This window comes from Thunnus albacares, chromosome 12 (genome assembly GCF_914725855.1).
Source record: "Thunnus albacares chromosome 12, fThuAlb1.1, whole genome shotgun sequence".
Taxonomy (NCBI): Eukaryota; Metazoa; Chordata; class Actinopteri; order Scombriformes; family Scombridae; genus Thunnus; species Thunnus albacares.
In genome coordinates, this window is record NC_058117.1 from 21,942,639 (window position 1) to 21,957,173 (window position 14,535).

Here is a 14,535-nt window from a genome sequence, read left to right on the forward strand (position 1 = left end):
TAGTTGCAGTGTTTTACTCTTCACTGAGCATCAGGTTTTTATGAGCTTATTATATGATTTGCATATAAATCCTCATTCTGCAACAGGAGTAGGTAGAGGAGCCAATTGTGTTATGTTTTCTTAAATGTTGTGGTTTAGGACAGAGGTTCCCAACCTTGGCCTCAGAACATTTGCTACCAGGCCGTGAGAAAACAATATGATTAAAAAAAGCAGAATAATAATTATCATCATTTTACGGGCAATTTCAGGCTATTTTTACAGTAATTACCTTGAACTTGCAGCCTGTGCTGCATTTTTCCTCATCACTTTCTATTATACCTCCGACAACAACATACTGATTTCTAATTAAAGTAGGTCATCAGTAAATGAGGTATCCAGTCTGTCATCACCACCTTTCAGCATTCAGCAATACCTGAAATCTGTGCCTGTATCTTTTAAAATTAAGTGACCACAAGGAAACCAAATAACAATTTGTTTTCTGTTTTTATGTTGGCTCACTCTTTCTCTTGTGCACTCTCTTTTCTCTCTCTCAGAGAAAAGAGTTCATATTCACCTCGACAGGGGTGCCATCAGGGATTTTGGGCCCCATGAAAAGATATCACATAGTGTATGATATTTACTGACAGTGAGCTGTGACAATACAGTTTAACACTGTGCAGACATGCATACGACAATCTGCATGCAGTGGAATTCAATATTTGATACAAGACTGATACCCTCTATAAGAAACATCTTTTAAAGTCTAAATGTAACTGTAATGGTAAAATCCTTGAATTGATTCTCTTAACATTAATGAATATATACAAATGAACATAGACATACCTTGGCCATAAGATTGGAAGGGTTATTTTAACATTGGCTGTAACTTGAATAAAGACTTAGTCACTCAATACTGTCAAACTGTCCAGCATCCAATACAGACTATAGTCTGTTTTTGTCTCATATAATGATCATTATGGCGAAAAGTAATTACAGTGGTTGAATTCTTATCGTTGAAAAGGATTTAATCTTTCTCCTTTTTTCCCTAATAATAATAAAAAATTCCCACAATACCCCTGCAATTATGCTAACTGACATGTCATTCAACACAATGCTGCTCACCTCCTTCTTCAGTTGGGAGTAGCGCTGATTCATTGGGAGGGATATGGGGATGGGGAGGCAGGGCTGCTGAGCCTGAAGCTGCATCTGTTGGGACTGGCACCAGGCAGGGGCAGGGACAACTGATTTAGTATGAATAGCTTGCTAAAAGTTTGCCTGCACTGATTAAATGTCAGCTAAAAGTGAAATGTAAACACTGTGAAGATATTAAGTAGCTAATGTTAGGGGAGCAAAAGTAGCCACTATGGACTAAGCTAACAGGTTAACACTTAAGTAGCTACACTGTGCTATCAACAAAGAACAGAACAAACAACCACACAGTGCCTTTATCATGGGCGGAGATTTCAACCATACAAACCTCACGTCTGTATTACCAGCAACATGTCTCCCGCCCCACTAGGAGACAAAACACCCTGGACCACCTTTAAACAAATATCAAGGACTCATACAAGGCTACTCCTTGCCCCCACCTTGGGCAGTCTGATCACCTTTGCCTGTTCCTGGCCCCAGCATACAGACCTCTCATGAAACAGCTCAAGCCAGCAGTAAAGACAGTTGCTGTCTGGCCAGAGTTAGCGGCGTCCCAACTCCAGGACTGTCTTGAATACATGGACTGGAGTATATATGCACAATTGCCACTCATGACTCTATTATGGACATAAATGAATACGCATACTCTGTGCTAACCTTTATCGACTTCTGCACAGTGACCGTCACAACCAAGAAAAACAACCCGCACCTTCCCCAAACAAAAACCCTAAATTACTGGTGAGGTTCGCCAGTTGTTGAAAGCAGCTTTTAACTCTGGCAACAGCAAGGTGTTGGACAGCCAAGGCCAGCCTCAACAAAGGCATCAAAACTGCCAAGCTCAACTACACCACAATGATCGGGGACCATGTCTCCAATAATGCCGACCCCGGTGCATGTAGCAAGGTATTCAAACCATGACTGACTATAAAAGCTATAACAGCTGTCCCCAAGTCCACAACCCCTCCCTCCCGATTGAGCTCAACAAATTTTATGCTTGGTTCGACATGGATAACTTGGAGCCAGCTACCAAAACCCTGACTACTTCAGAAGACCAGGTGCTCACTCTGTCCATTGCTGAGGTCAGAGGATCATTACGCAGAGTGAGCACACAGAACGCTGTTGATTGGATGGTATACCCAGTCGGGTTTTCCAGGAATGTGCCGACCAGCTGGCTGAGGTCTTCACCATGCTATTCAACCTGTCACTGTCCCAGTCCTTAGTCCCCACATGTCTCAAAACCTCTACCATCATCCCTGTCCCCAAACACTCCTCAGTTAAATGTCGCATATGTTCACATATAAACCTAAAAGGTCTACAGAGGATGCCATCTCCACTGCCCAACACTCTGCCCTGACCTACCTGGACAATAAAAACACATGCTGTTTGTAGACTTTAGCTCAGTGTTTAACACAATCATCCCCTCTAAACTAACCATCAAACTCCACGCCCTTGGCCTTAACCCCTCCCCCTGCAACTGGACCATGGACTTCCTGACCAACAAACTACAGTCTGCTCGGTTAAGTAACCACACCTCCTCCACCCTGACCCTCAGCACAACAACGCTTCTACTTCTTGAGGAGATTGAGGCCCACCTGCCACCCAAGATCCTCATGAACCTTTACCAAAACACCATGGAGAGCATCCTCACAAACTCCATCTCAGTGTGGTTTGGCAACTGCACAATAGCTGACTGGAAAGCCCTGCAGCACACACACACACACACACACACACAAACACTCACAGACCACCCCCCACCAAGCCTACATTCATACATACATACACACACACATGCACACACACACACACACACACACACACACACACACACACACACACACTTAGAGACCCCCTCATCAAGCTATCTCACTCCCCATCACTCACACCCTGCTCACTTCCCTGTCCCTCTTCCCTGTCATTGCACTTTTTATGACTCTTTTGCACTACTGCCTTTTTCTACCTCAGAGACTGTTTTTTACAGTGCTCCTCTCAGCAGGACATTACGCATCCACGCACCTTAAACATATACAATCCCATTTCATTATAGTTTGTACAGTCATGTTTATTTCTTGTGTTATATTGTATGTTGTTACTAATTTTTGCTTATTCTTATTTTATGCCATCTTTTTTTATTGCTATGTTGCACCCCCAACCCCCCCTTTTTTGCACTGTTTTTGTTAAGGTCTAAGCTGGCTATGTCTAATAAAACTGAATTGAATTGAACTTATTTGTGTGTTGGGAAGACAAATAGAGAGAGACCAGGTGATGATAAACTTATAGACTTGTTAATGTAAATGTCAGTAAAGCAACAGCACATGAACACTATACTGACTGTAAACACAGAACATTAGTAAATGTACATAGTTACTACAGCTACTATCCACCTAACCTAGATAAGATGTATACTGCCTGCAGTGCAGGCTTTTGAACAGGTCTTTACATCTGGCATGTAAAGGCATCCAGATCAAAATACTCCTGAGATGAAACGAGAGTACATCCATCTGTGCCTTATACTGTACACTGTACACTGTAATAGAGCAGCTGTAATGCCTCTCCGTACCAGACACCCTCCATATCCCATCTCTATTAATATGCAAACATCTGCCTCCTCTCTTTACGAGGAGAGAATTTTAAGTTCGCACAACAGCATCTGCAAGCCAACGGTGCTCAGTTGGGGTTTGGCCTGCTAAACATTTACCAGCTGTTGACCCTACGGATGATGGCTGTGTGTAACAGAGCACCATAAGAGATGACAATAGTTACCATGCTGGTCCTCTGTGTTCACTTTCACAGGAACCTCTTTATCTGTTTCACTGTCTTGAGCAGACAGACTTCTCTGTGAGTTTCTCTAATCCACAGATGCTGTGTACAATACATTAAGAGACCTATTAAAAGCTTTGTTGCTGGATTATTATTCTGACTCAACAATTTTAAAAAAGTTAAGTTGTATTTAGATGCTTTGTCTCGGGCCGCGAGATGGAAGTGTTCTGTCAAGGTCACGTATTACTCCTAGAGATAATCACGTTGTAGTCCTTTCATTCCAACTTGATGAGCGATTGTTGAAAAGTTTTGTGGTATCTTCATTGTCAGAGCAAGCATGTAGAAAGCAACACAAAGGCACTCTATTCATCGACCACAGTGACAAGCTCCTGTTCTTTAGAACCTGGAGGAAAAATCAATACAGTGCGAATACAGCCCTCTGTCCCTTCACCCATCCACCTGTCCACCCCTCTATTCTGTCATTTCTATCTTGGTTTGGAGAGCTTTGTTTGCACTCAGACCAGCTCTACTCTTATCGCTCCACACCACAGCACAAGTCTTCTTTGCTCTGCCCCAGCTTTTACCCACAAATTAGGTCCAATATTTAAGTGTAGTCAGTATTATATTATGGGAGCTCTTTGTGTAGATATCAAGATGTAAAAGGTCTGTTAACTGTCTGATTGGAGAGATATTCTGCGTTTTTTGATAAGTACTTCTTGTTTGTTGTTCCTGCTGATTAGACACCTAAATTCATGACTCTCCCATGTTGATGATGATGAATATGATGCACCACCAACAATTTAGGCTGGAAATCTGTATGCTAATTAAGCATGCGAGATGAGGTAATTTGGCCTAATGAACTGTAAAAATTAAAAATAATTGAGATTTAACCCTTTCCAAGACTTTTATACAAACTGTCTTATTAATTGAAAGAGACAGTGAGGATGAAGGCCTGTACAGCAGTGGAAAAGAGAATTAAATTCAAAGGAAACATTACTGATTAACAATACTACCTTTTACAGTTAAGACAGTCAGTTCCGAAATAATAATTCTGTTTACATCGCTAAACAGAATTATTAATTATTATTATTATTATTATTATTGCTACCATCTGTGTCTCAGCTGTTTAGCTTATAGCAAAAACGTGAATTAAAACAGCTGTACAATATTATAGAAATATCATACAACTATGTCCCATCGGTTTGAAGCCTCGAGTTTAGTGATTTGACTGTCATTATGTTTGATTTTTGGAGCCAGAAGTGACCATACTTGGACAAGAGGGTGGAGCTGACCATATTTACAATCTATGGTTAACAGAGATAATGCTAATGCTAATGCTAATGCTAATTTCTGCTAGTGAAAAACAGGCCTAAAACCATTAAAACAAAATATACTTACTGGAAAAACTGAACATCCGACTCCTTAGAGGGTCTTTTTTAAACAAATAAATGCTGAATGATGACTTTTTTAGGTGACCAGAACTGAAAACACTGTGAAACAGCAGCAGCTATGCCTATACTCTGTGAATCTGGTTCACAGGAACCATGAACCTCTGTTAATCATGATTACATTATGTAATCAACATTGTCATAGTGACTTGTCAATCACAACGTAGCCACGCCCTAAAGCACACTGCTTTATCGTCTATTTCACTCTAAATAGGGCCATAATTTACAAAATGAACATCATGCTGTATTGAAGAAGACTTTAAACTAGCGATTGAGATCATAAACACATTAGGAAAGTGTTTACTCAGGTAATAAATCAAGTGAGAAGTAGGGTCATTTTCTAATTGACCTCCATACAATCGGACTTCATTAAGATTTCTTCCGTGTCACTTTTATCACTTATGTTGTAAGCATAAAAGTTCCAGTTTTGACCTTGGAAATAGAAGTTCTTGGTCCACATTTTTCTGCTTTCCCACATCTCTTGTAATACAGAATAAACTTTAATGTTTAAATTCCCCTCCAGTCAAAAATGTGCTTTTCTTGAAGTCCCTTCAGTTGGATGTTTGAGCTTCACTGTGCGAGAATGCTGCATCAGCAGAATTTGACACTAGAAGGCTGTTTTCACATTCATCTGCTGAAAGTGGAAAGTTTCCCTGTGCTGAAAGAAAATTTGAGTTTAAGGTGTATACCTACGATCATGATTTGTTGTGATCACAACTAGTTTGGCGCCAGTATGGTCCAGTATGCAAGACAAGGTCCAGACTTTTCAGTAAAGTAGGAGACATATTCTATCCAGCAGTGAAACTTTTGAAGTTAACAATATTTGCATATTCAGAGATTCTGGATTTTTAATGAGGGAATAAATAGGCTGCATTTATATAGCACTTTTCTAGTCTACTGACCACTCAAAGCACTTTACAACACATTCACCCATACATTCATGGCAGAGGTAAGAGAGCGATATAGCACTTTTTATCCAAAGCGCCTTACAATGTTTCTAATGTTCACTCACTCATTCATACACACACTCACGCACCAATGACACAGCCATCGGGAGCAATTTGGGGTTCAGTATCTTGCTCAAGAACACCCCGTCATGCAGATTGGAGGTGCCGGGGATCAAACGACCAACCGTCTGATTAGTGGACAACCTGCTCTACCTCCCTCCTGAGCCACAGCCGCCCCTGAAAATAGGAGAAGGACAGGATGTAATTTTTAGGATTTTTAACTACTTAAATAAACTTTTTCTATGGAAACACCACATCAGGCACAATTTAGAGGACTTTTATATATCATAAAACATGACTGGAGGGGATCTTTAAATTGGTTAATTATATATAGGAACAATCATTCAAGATGGAAGCTTGAAAGGTAAAAATATACTTATACCTATATACCTATATCAACTAAAGTTCAGCTATATTTAGATCTGGTCATTAGGGACTGGAAGGCATCTGACGTGATTCTGGTGCTCATGAAGCTGCCTTTGAATTTATTTCACTGTGTGTATTGAGGTGTTACCTTCTTGGGATACAGGAATGTCATAAGAGAACAATTTTTGCACCATAGGGTGCTTCAGTTAAATGGCATCATATTCCTCGGCTGTTATATGACCGTGCAGAGCAATCATCACACCTAATGTCTCCCATGGCTGCTTATATTACTGCAGATCCACCACCATGTTTAACAGCTGGTAACAGACTTTGCGAGCTGTTGATATCCTTTGGTTTTCCCTGTCCACATGTAGGGAAAATAGTAAAAAAGTAATCTTCAGACCATGTAATGTTTTCCAGAGAACAAGGCTCTGTGTTTTATTCTTCTTAGAAAAGGTTATGTCCAATCTTATGTCTGTGAGCCTTGAATAGTTTTAAAATGACAACTCTACCATATGCACCAGACTTCTAAAGCCCACAAAGGAGTTTTAGATGAGACTTTGATTAAATTCTGGGGTTATTTTCGGGGCTTTATTTTCCTGTTGTTTTGTAACTATTCAGTTAAGTGTCAGTCAATGTCTGAGTTTCAACTGGTGACCAATGTTCTTCTTCGCTGACAGTTTGTCAGTGTTTGGCAAACGATGCTTTCCAACCAATGTTCCTGCAATTCAAGTATTGTTTTGCCTCTTTGGAACTCTTGTTTGTTGCCTATTTGTTGCATTTTTCTTTGAAAAGTGAATATAACTTTGTGATGTCCGATTTTTGAAAACTGACATAGACGGCCTGCTGTATGTAGCTGACTTTGTAATCGTGATTTATTTATCCTCCCTCTGTTTCAGCATGATGATGAGAAAATGATTAATATTTCGAATATTACAGTCACTTCTGTCCTTTCTTTGACCTGCTGCATGTCTGCCTTGTAATTGTGGTGCAGGAATTTTTTAAGAGCCTCATTCCAAGTCTCAGAGGAGGCCAAGAACCACCAAGGGAGTTTCCTCTTCAAAACACCACTGATCAGAAACCACATCAGAACTCATCAAATTTCACTGAAACACAGAAAAACAGAGGCCCTAATTACCCTTTGAAACAATCTGGGGACTGAAATAACCTTTCAGGAGTTCCTATTTTTGCCTTAAACTCTGGTTTACATTGATAGTGGGTTAGATCTCACCAGAAGAGCTGTGTTTAGCACTAACATATGTGCTTGTTTATTTGGCCATATGTTTTCTAACCTCACGAAAGGTCACTTTTTCAGTTCCAATAAATAGATTTTACATGCATTTTACTATCATCTGTCCCTTTTTTGAGGGGATATTATTGCAATATGTTCTATCTACTGCACCTGATAATATTAATTAAAATAATAATTCTAAAAGACCTTAAATGTATGGTAATTTTACCATAACTTTATGTCATAGTTTTTCCATAATAGTGAAGTTATCTGGAGATGATTTAGAACCAGTGTGATTATTTATTGTATGTTAGTTAGGGATGTGCTGGTATCAGATTTTCATGATCACCTGGGATTTTATTCACTGAACAGTGGTCTGTATGTTGGAGCTTTGTTGGCCTCTCGGTAACAAATAACATAAAAAATTATTTAAACTCTGTAAACAACAGTAGGTTGTTTAAAGTTCAAATCAGTTGACTGGAAATCCCTTTAAATGCAGCTCAGTATCTGCGTCTCTTAGATTCTGCACACCCATTCAAATTTTGATAATTCATTAATTTTTCCTGATGAAATCGATTGATTGACTTTTGGACTGGATTACTTTGTAGTAAAGGTTATCTGCTGAGTGTTAGCAGTTAAATTCATTTTTAAAAGGCAGATAAACTTGAACACGCACAGAACATAACACTTACACTGGGTTCTTACAGGTCAGTAGCCCTGACTGCCCCTCACACACCTCCACATCACATCCACCAGCAGAGCTGAAGCTGATCTGTGAGGAACAATGTGATGTGTGAGATCTTGACAGAGGGAGTTTGTCAGTCAGGTAAAATGCATCTCTCTCTCTCACTGAACGTTACAACTAAACAGCCGTAAGATAGCCACATTGGGGTTGACAGCTCATGTTAATGTAGCAAGTCCTGGCCAGAGTTGCCAGAGCTAGACAGACAGAAGCCTTGTTTTCTGTGCTGTTCTCTGCATCTGTTTGACCAGAAGAAAGCTCCTTCTTTGTTGCTACGCAATATAAACCTGCTAATGGAGGCAGGAGCATTGCTCTGTGTTCACGGTGTCCTCTGAAAATGACAGTAATCACGGTAATAATGGAAATGCCGTCTGCAGGTTTCACTGCACTATATTGTAAATGGTATACCAGCACATCTCTAATGTCAATAATGTACTATAACAAACAAATCCTGTATCTGCCATAGATGAGCCCATTGCCATCAACTTGGTGAACTAATGCGTATTGTGAACCACAAACTTTGGCATATTCATACACACTGCAAACTCAGTTTTAGCAGCATCACAGTCTGGATTTGAATGTACCATAGTTTGGCTTGAGTCTTTGTATGATTATTTGGTTTTTGGCACCAGGCAACACTGATCTACAACAAATTGTCCTTTTGCAATGTCGCAGTCAAGTGCTCTGCTGGATAATGTGACTATGATTGAAAACCAAGTCAACATTGACTACCTCCAACATGTATTCAGACAAACATCCTGTTGTCTGTCCACACTTCCCTGCCAAAGTAGAACTACTTAAACTCCAATCGAATAGCACTACAGAAAATGCAAAATACTTATTACAAAAGACACTTTGAAAGTGTCCCTCCCACCACAACCAAAAGAGTCTATAACACCTTCTGAGATCAATACAACTTGACAAGTTAAATTTATAGGAGGCCATGTAGTACTAATTAGCTGAAACCTGATGAAAAGGGCCAGCGTGAGACAGGCAGAGAGGAAGAGAGAGAGTCGGCAGAAGTCAGTTATGCAGAGACAAAAGTTTGTCTACAATAATCTGATGTTAACTTTAAGCTTCTATTAAATTCATGGTTGCTTCTTTTTCAAAATTGCAGCCACTTGCTTTTTGATCAGAAATTAATTAGCTGACCTAGCTGCCTCAGCAGTCTACAAAGTGTAGTGTTGATGTTTAAGGGGTTCCTTAATTCAAAGATGGGGGCTGGCCACTTTTGATTTGTGTTTGATTATTTAATTACCAGGGATGAGAGTGTGGACATTATTAAATGTTTCATCACTGGCAATACTATGACTGCATAGAAAAAAATCTATTGATTAATTGATTTTCTTGTTAGAAGAAGTACAGTTTGGTGACAAATTTAAGATAACAACAGGATAAAATGTCTTTGTAAGGTGTTGGGACAATACAATACACCAGGACAACTGCAGTGCTCTTTGGCATAGAGTCATTCAATAGGTCCATATCCCCCAAAGGTGTTCAGTTATGTTAAGATCTGGCAACTGTGAAGACTGTAGCGTATGATTTACTTCATATTCATACTCATCAAAGGCATTATCATTGGAGACATTGCAGTGATCCTTCCTTCTAAAGATGGAATTATTAGTCCCTTTACACCTTGCATTAAAATGCGTCTCATATCCAGATTGTATCTAGATATGGTTTGACGTGATCACATTTACACCTGGTATTAATATGCGTCTCCAGTGAGATCCCATTGAGATCCCATTGCTCTGTCCAGCTCAAACAACCGAACGGCACATCACCCTCTCATTTGCACAGGTCCAAAAAAACAACAAAAACAAACAAAAAAAAAGGATGGTAGCCATCCGTGGAGCTGCATAATTGTATGAACTTTTGCTTGCTTTTCAAAGTGGGGGAAGAAGTAAAAACTTGGTCTTGTCTTGACTCCATCCACGACTGTCTTGAATATCCATAGATTTCTTGCTGCTTTCTTGCTAGTAGCTTAGCTTGCTAAGTGGCTAATGGTTGCTACCTTGCTGGTTGGGAACAGTTGCACATGCTTACATATTTCCGCCTGTGTAGTTGTTGTATGTGGATTGACAATTGACAATTGACATTTGTGTTCAGTATGGTCACAATGCATCCCTGACCTCCCTCGGAGGTGGTTTGGCCAACTGGATCACAGTCCATCCTCAATGCGTCTTGGGTGCATTTACACCTGTACTTTTTATGTGATCAAGTGCTATCCGTGTTAAGTGTTAAGCGGGTCAAAGATTCTTTAAAGATACACAGCTACGCAAATATGGGTGTTAGGGGTAACTGCAGGTTGCAAAGACTCCCAAAGGAGTTGTTGTGCTGATTGGTTGATCCATCTCTTATTGGGAGGAAGATGTGAAACAAAAATGAAAAAAAACTTGTAAATCTTAAACTCAAATCCCGACAATTAAAAAGGAAACAGCCATGCAAATGCCTCAGAATGATTCCTGTACATGTTCACCAGCATGCAGAGAGAAGCAAATTTCAGCATTAAGACGACAAATGGACCCAAACCATGCCAGATAAATGTCCCCACCTGAATGGAGGCATTTGTTTTTTCTCCACTAGTTTATTGAGGTTTTTCTTTAGTCTGGCGCCCGTGTGAAGCTATAGGGTCCACCACTATTTCTGAACAGAAAGTTATGGGTCAAGGTTAACAGCTTATGATTAGCAACAATCCCAGCTGGCTCTGTCTGCAGTCCTGCTTAACTTGGCTCACTAGTCTTTAATTTACTTAAGTCATATAGATCATCAATTTTGAAAAATGCTCTCACTGAGTCTAGAAACAACAGCTCGAAGGTAAACAGCACCATCTTGTTCTCTGCTGATTGACAGCTTTCTTCTACAAATAGCATAAACATAAGAATGCCACACAGCCATTTGAGAGACATATAGTGCTCTGATAATGTTCTATTTTCCAGCAGCTACACAGAGTCCAATGAGCATTTTCCTATTTATGCCCTCATGGCTTCTTATTTGAGTGGATATGTGAAGTATTCTCTAGCAGAGGTAATGGGTTCTGTCAGTGCATTCTCGTTCCAGCTACTTATTACCCTCCACACATCTGCCCATCAATATCAAAGGCTTCACTGGTGAACAAAAATACACCAGTAAACTTTCTCAAATGTCCCTCAAACAGCTTCAATCAAAACAAGTCAATATACATTACATCCCTACTCCCAGGCAAAGATTGAGGCCTGCAATTTTGTGTACAGATTGTGTGGAGGGGGGTGGGGTGGCGTGCTGGGTGGGGGTGTAGGCTTATAACCTTCCACAGAGCGCACAACACTTATCCAGTCAGCACATATAGGTGGAACATGGTGTATGATGGAGATCTGTTGATTGCACTGTAGAAGAGGTTGGAAAGGGAACACGATAAATTGGTAAAGCTGGCAACTTCATGCTCAAGTCATCAAATCTCTTTGACAGAACCGATTTGAAAATAGCCCCAACAGAGATAATGAGCACGTTAGGAAACGGAAAAAAAAACATACGGGAAAAAAAAAGATTTTTTCCCCCTATTGACCAGTCAGCATTTAGGAGAAAACAGCATCAGAATGACAGTAGTGATTTCCTTTGTTGCACTGTGATTGAGGTTGAGGCGCTTCTCATTAGGTCTTATTTCATGTGTGAGCACACAGCGAATTGATTCATTGACGTGATGACCTGGAAGCCCACCAGTGGTGTTTGGGTCAATTCTACAACTGTGATTAATCAGCTGCTTCACATAGCTTGAGAGACATCACCGTGACAGATCCCATAGAACAGGAAGAGGAATTGCTCTCACTAACAACAACCCAGTCAAACATTGGAACAAAACAGAAATAAAAAGATGTTACTGCAGGAATGTCTTGGTGTTCAAAAAGTCCTCCTTTGTTGTTAGGTTTATAGTTACGCTTCAGTGACATAATGTCACAGGTAATTCGTAAGAAGCCATTAATTCTGCACAACTGCTTGCTTTGAATTGTCATGCATTCTTTGAATGGCTCTGATAAGACCATTTGCTCGCTCAAAGAATAAATTTGAACGTCATCTTCAACAGAGCAGTTAGAACAGGGAAGAAAAAAAAAGCTTATTGGAGAGAGCCCATCATATCAGCCGAGATTATGCCAAGATGAACAGCTCCGTCTCAATAAATTGTATTTATGTGTCAGAGAAACACGTGGGACCCTTGCCTAATGTAGCATAAAAGTCTCTTTTGTGGAGCCTCCAATTCATTGTATCAGCTTGTGTGAGCTAAATTAGGGAAATCACTGTGAACAATGGAGACAGAAAGGAAAGAGGGGTCAGTGCACCAAGCTTGTTCTAGGAAACAACATATGCTCTTTCCAAAAGATGACAATCAGAGCTCGACTGAGACAGCACCATTTCCTTAAGATTATTCTTAGAGAGATACAATCTGGAGTTTATCCAACTGTGTCAAGTTTGGACATCTGAGATCTGTACAATATATACTTTTAATTGAAGGGAACAAATAAACTTTAAACCGGACTTGTATCATGAATTTTCTCTGAGTTTTACATTTTATTTTATTGGTACAGAATCTGAGACTAAAATCAATATTAAAAAAATTGACATATGATAACTTGTCACAATAAATGTCACAAGAAAATAAATGTATAACTTATTGTAGGGAAAGTGCTCTGTTTAAACCACCTAGCTAAAGTTTGGGCAACACAACTCAAGAGTTTCATGACAGAGCCACTTTGATGCTCAAATCTATCTTCAAATCATCTTAAAAAACTCTACTTCTCTTACCTTTCATTCAACTCCTGAACTTATGGTTAACTCTTTCACTACGATATCAGAGCTCAACTGAGAGGCTGCAGCTCACCTGCCTGTGTGTCTCTGTGCTGCTCAGGCTGATGAAAATGATGCCAGATCAATTGGACAAGCTGGGGCTAATTTACCTTATAAATAATTTTCATGCCTCAATGACACATATAATAACACTGCTCCTGATTAAACAGTAAATATTTCTCCCACTAATTTCAAAGAAGATTCATGTTTAGATTGATAATAGAACATTCTTATTAGCTAAGCTCAGCTGTTACTGACACTTCAGTTCATCTTTTTATTTTGATTCACTATGGGAGGCATTTTACCAACAGTAATAAAGTTGGTAATAGAGACCACATCCAACATCACAGCTGGGTGTGGTCAAGTGTGGTCTGTTGTACTTGTGACCTCACCCAGCTGTAATGTAGCGTGTTAACCAATCAATCAAACTTTATTTGTACAGTATCTTTCGTACAGGTTGGTGCAATTCAATTCAAGAAGGCAGTACAAATGTAAAAAGTACAACAGAAATAGCAATGATGGACATGTAGTAATAAAACCAATAAAAACCAAAAAATAATCAATTTTTAAATTAAATAAACATTAATATAGATAAAAAAAACAACAATAAATAACATTGATAAACATGAATACCATAAGCACTATAGTGCTATGGTACCTCACTGTTGCACACAGTATAGAAACAGCATTATGTCACCACTAGCTGGCATTGCAAGCAGGATTACTGGACTGAGAGCAGTTACCCTTTAAAACATTTTTTGTGTAAGTGTAATGCTCTGTCAGTCCGTGGATTAATGGTCATACAAAAAATTTCATGCTCCATGCACCACAGCAGCATATGAAGCGTGATATTGTTTAAAGGGGGATAAAAAATCTTAAATCGCCAACTGGGCATGTGTGTACATGCCAAATTCATCTTTTCAGAAAATGTGTTCCTCATATACTGACCCTCACTGAAGTCCAAGACTAAAAGCTTTCTGTCCAAAAGGACTGAATAACACTCCTCTTAATGGATTTCAGACACACACTGAGATGCAT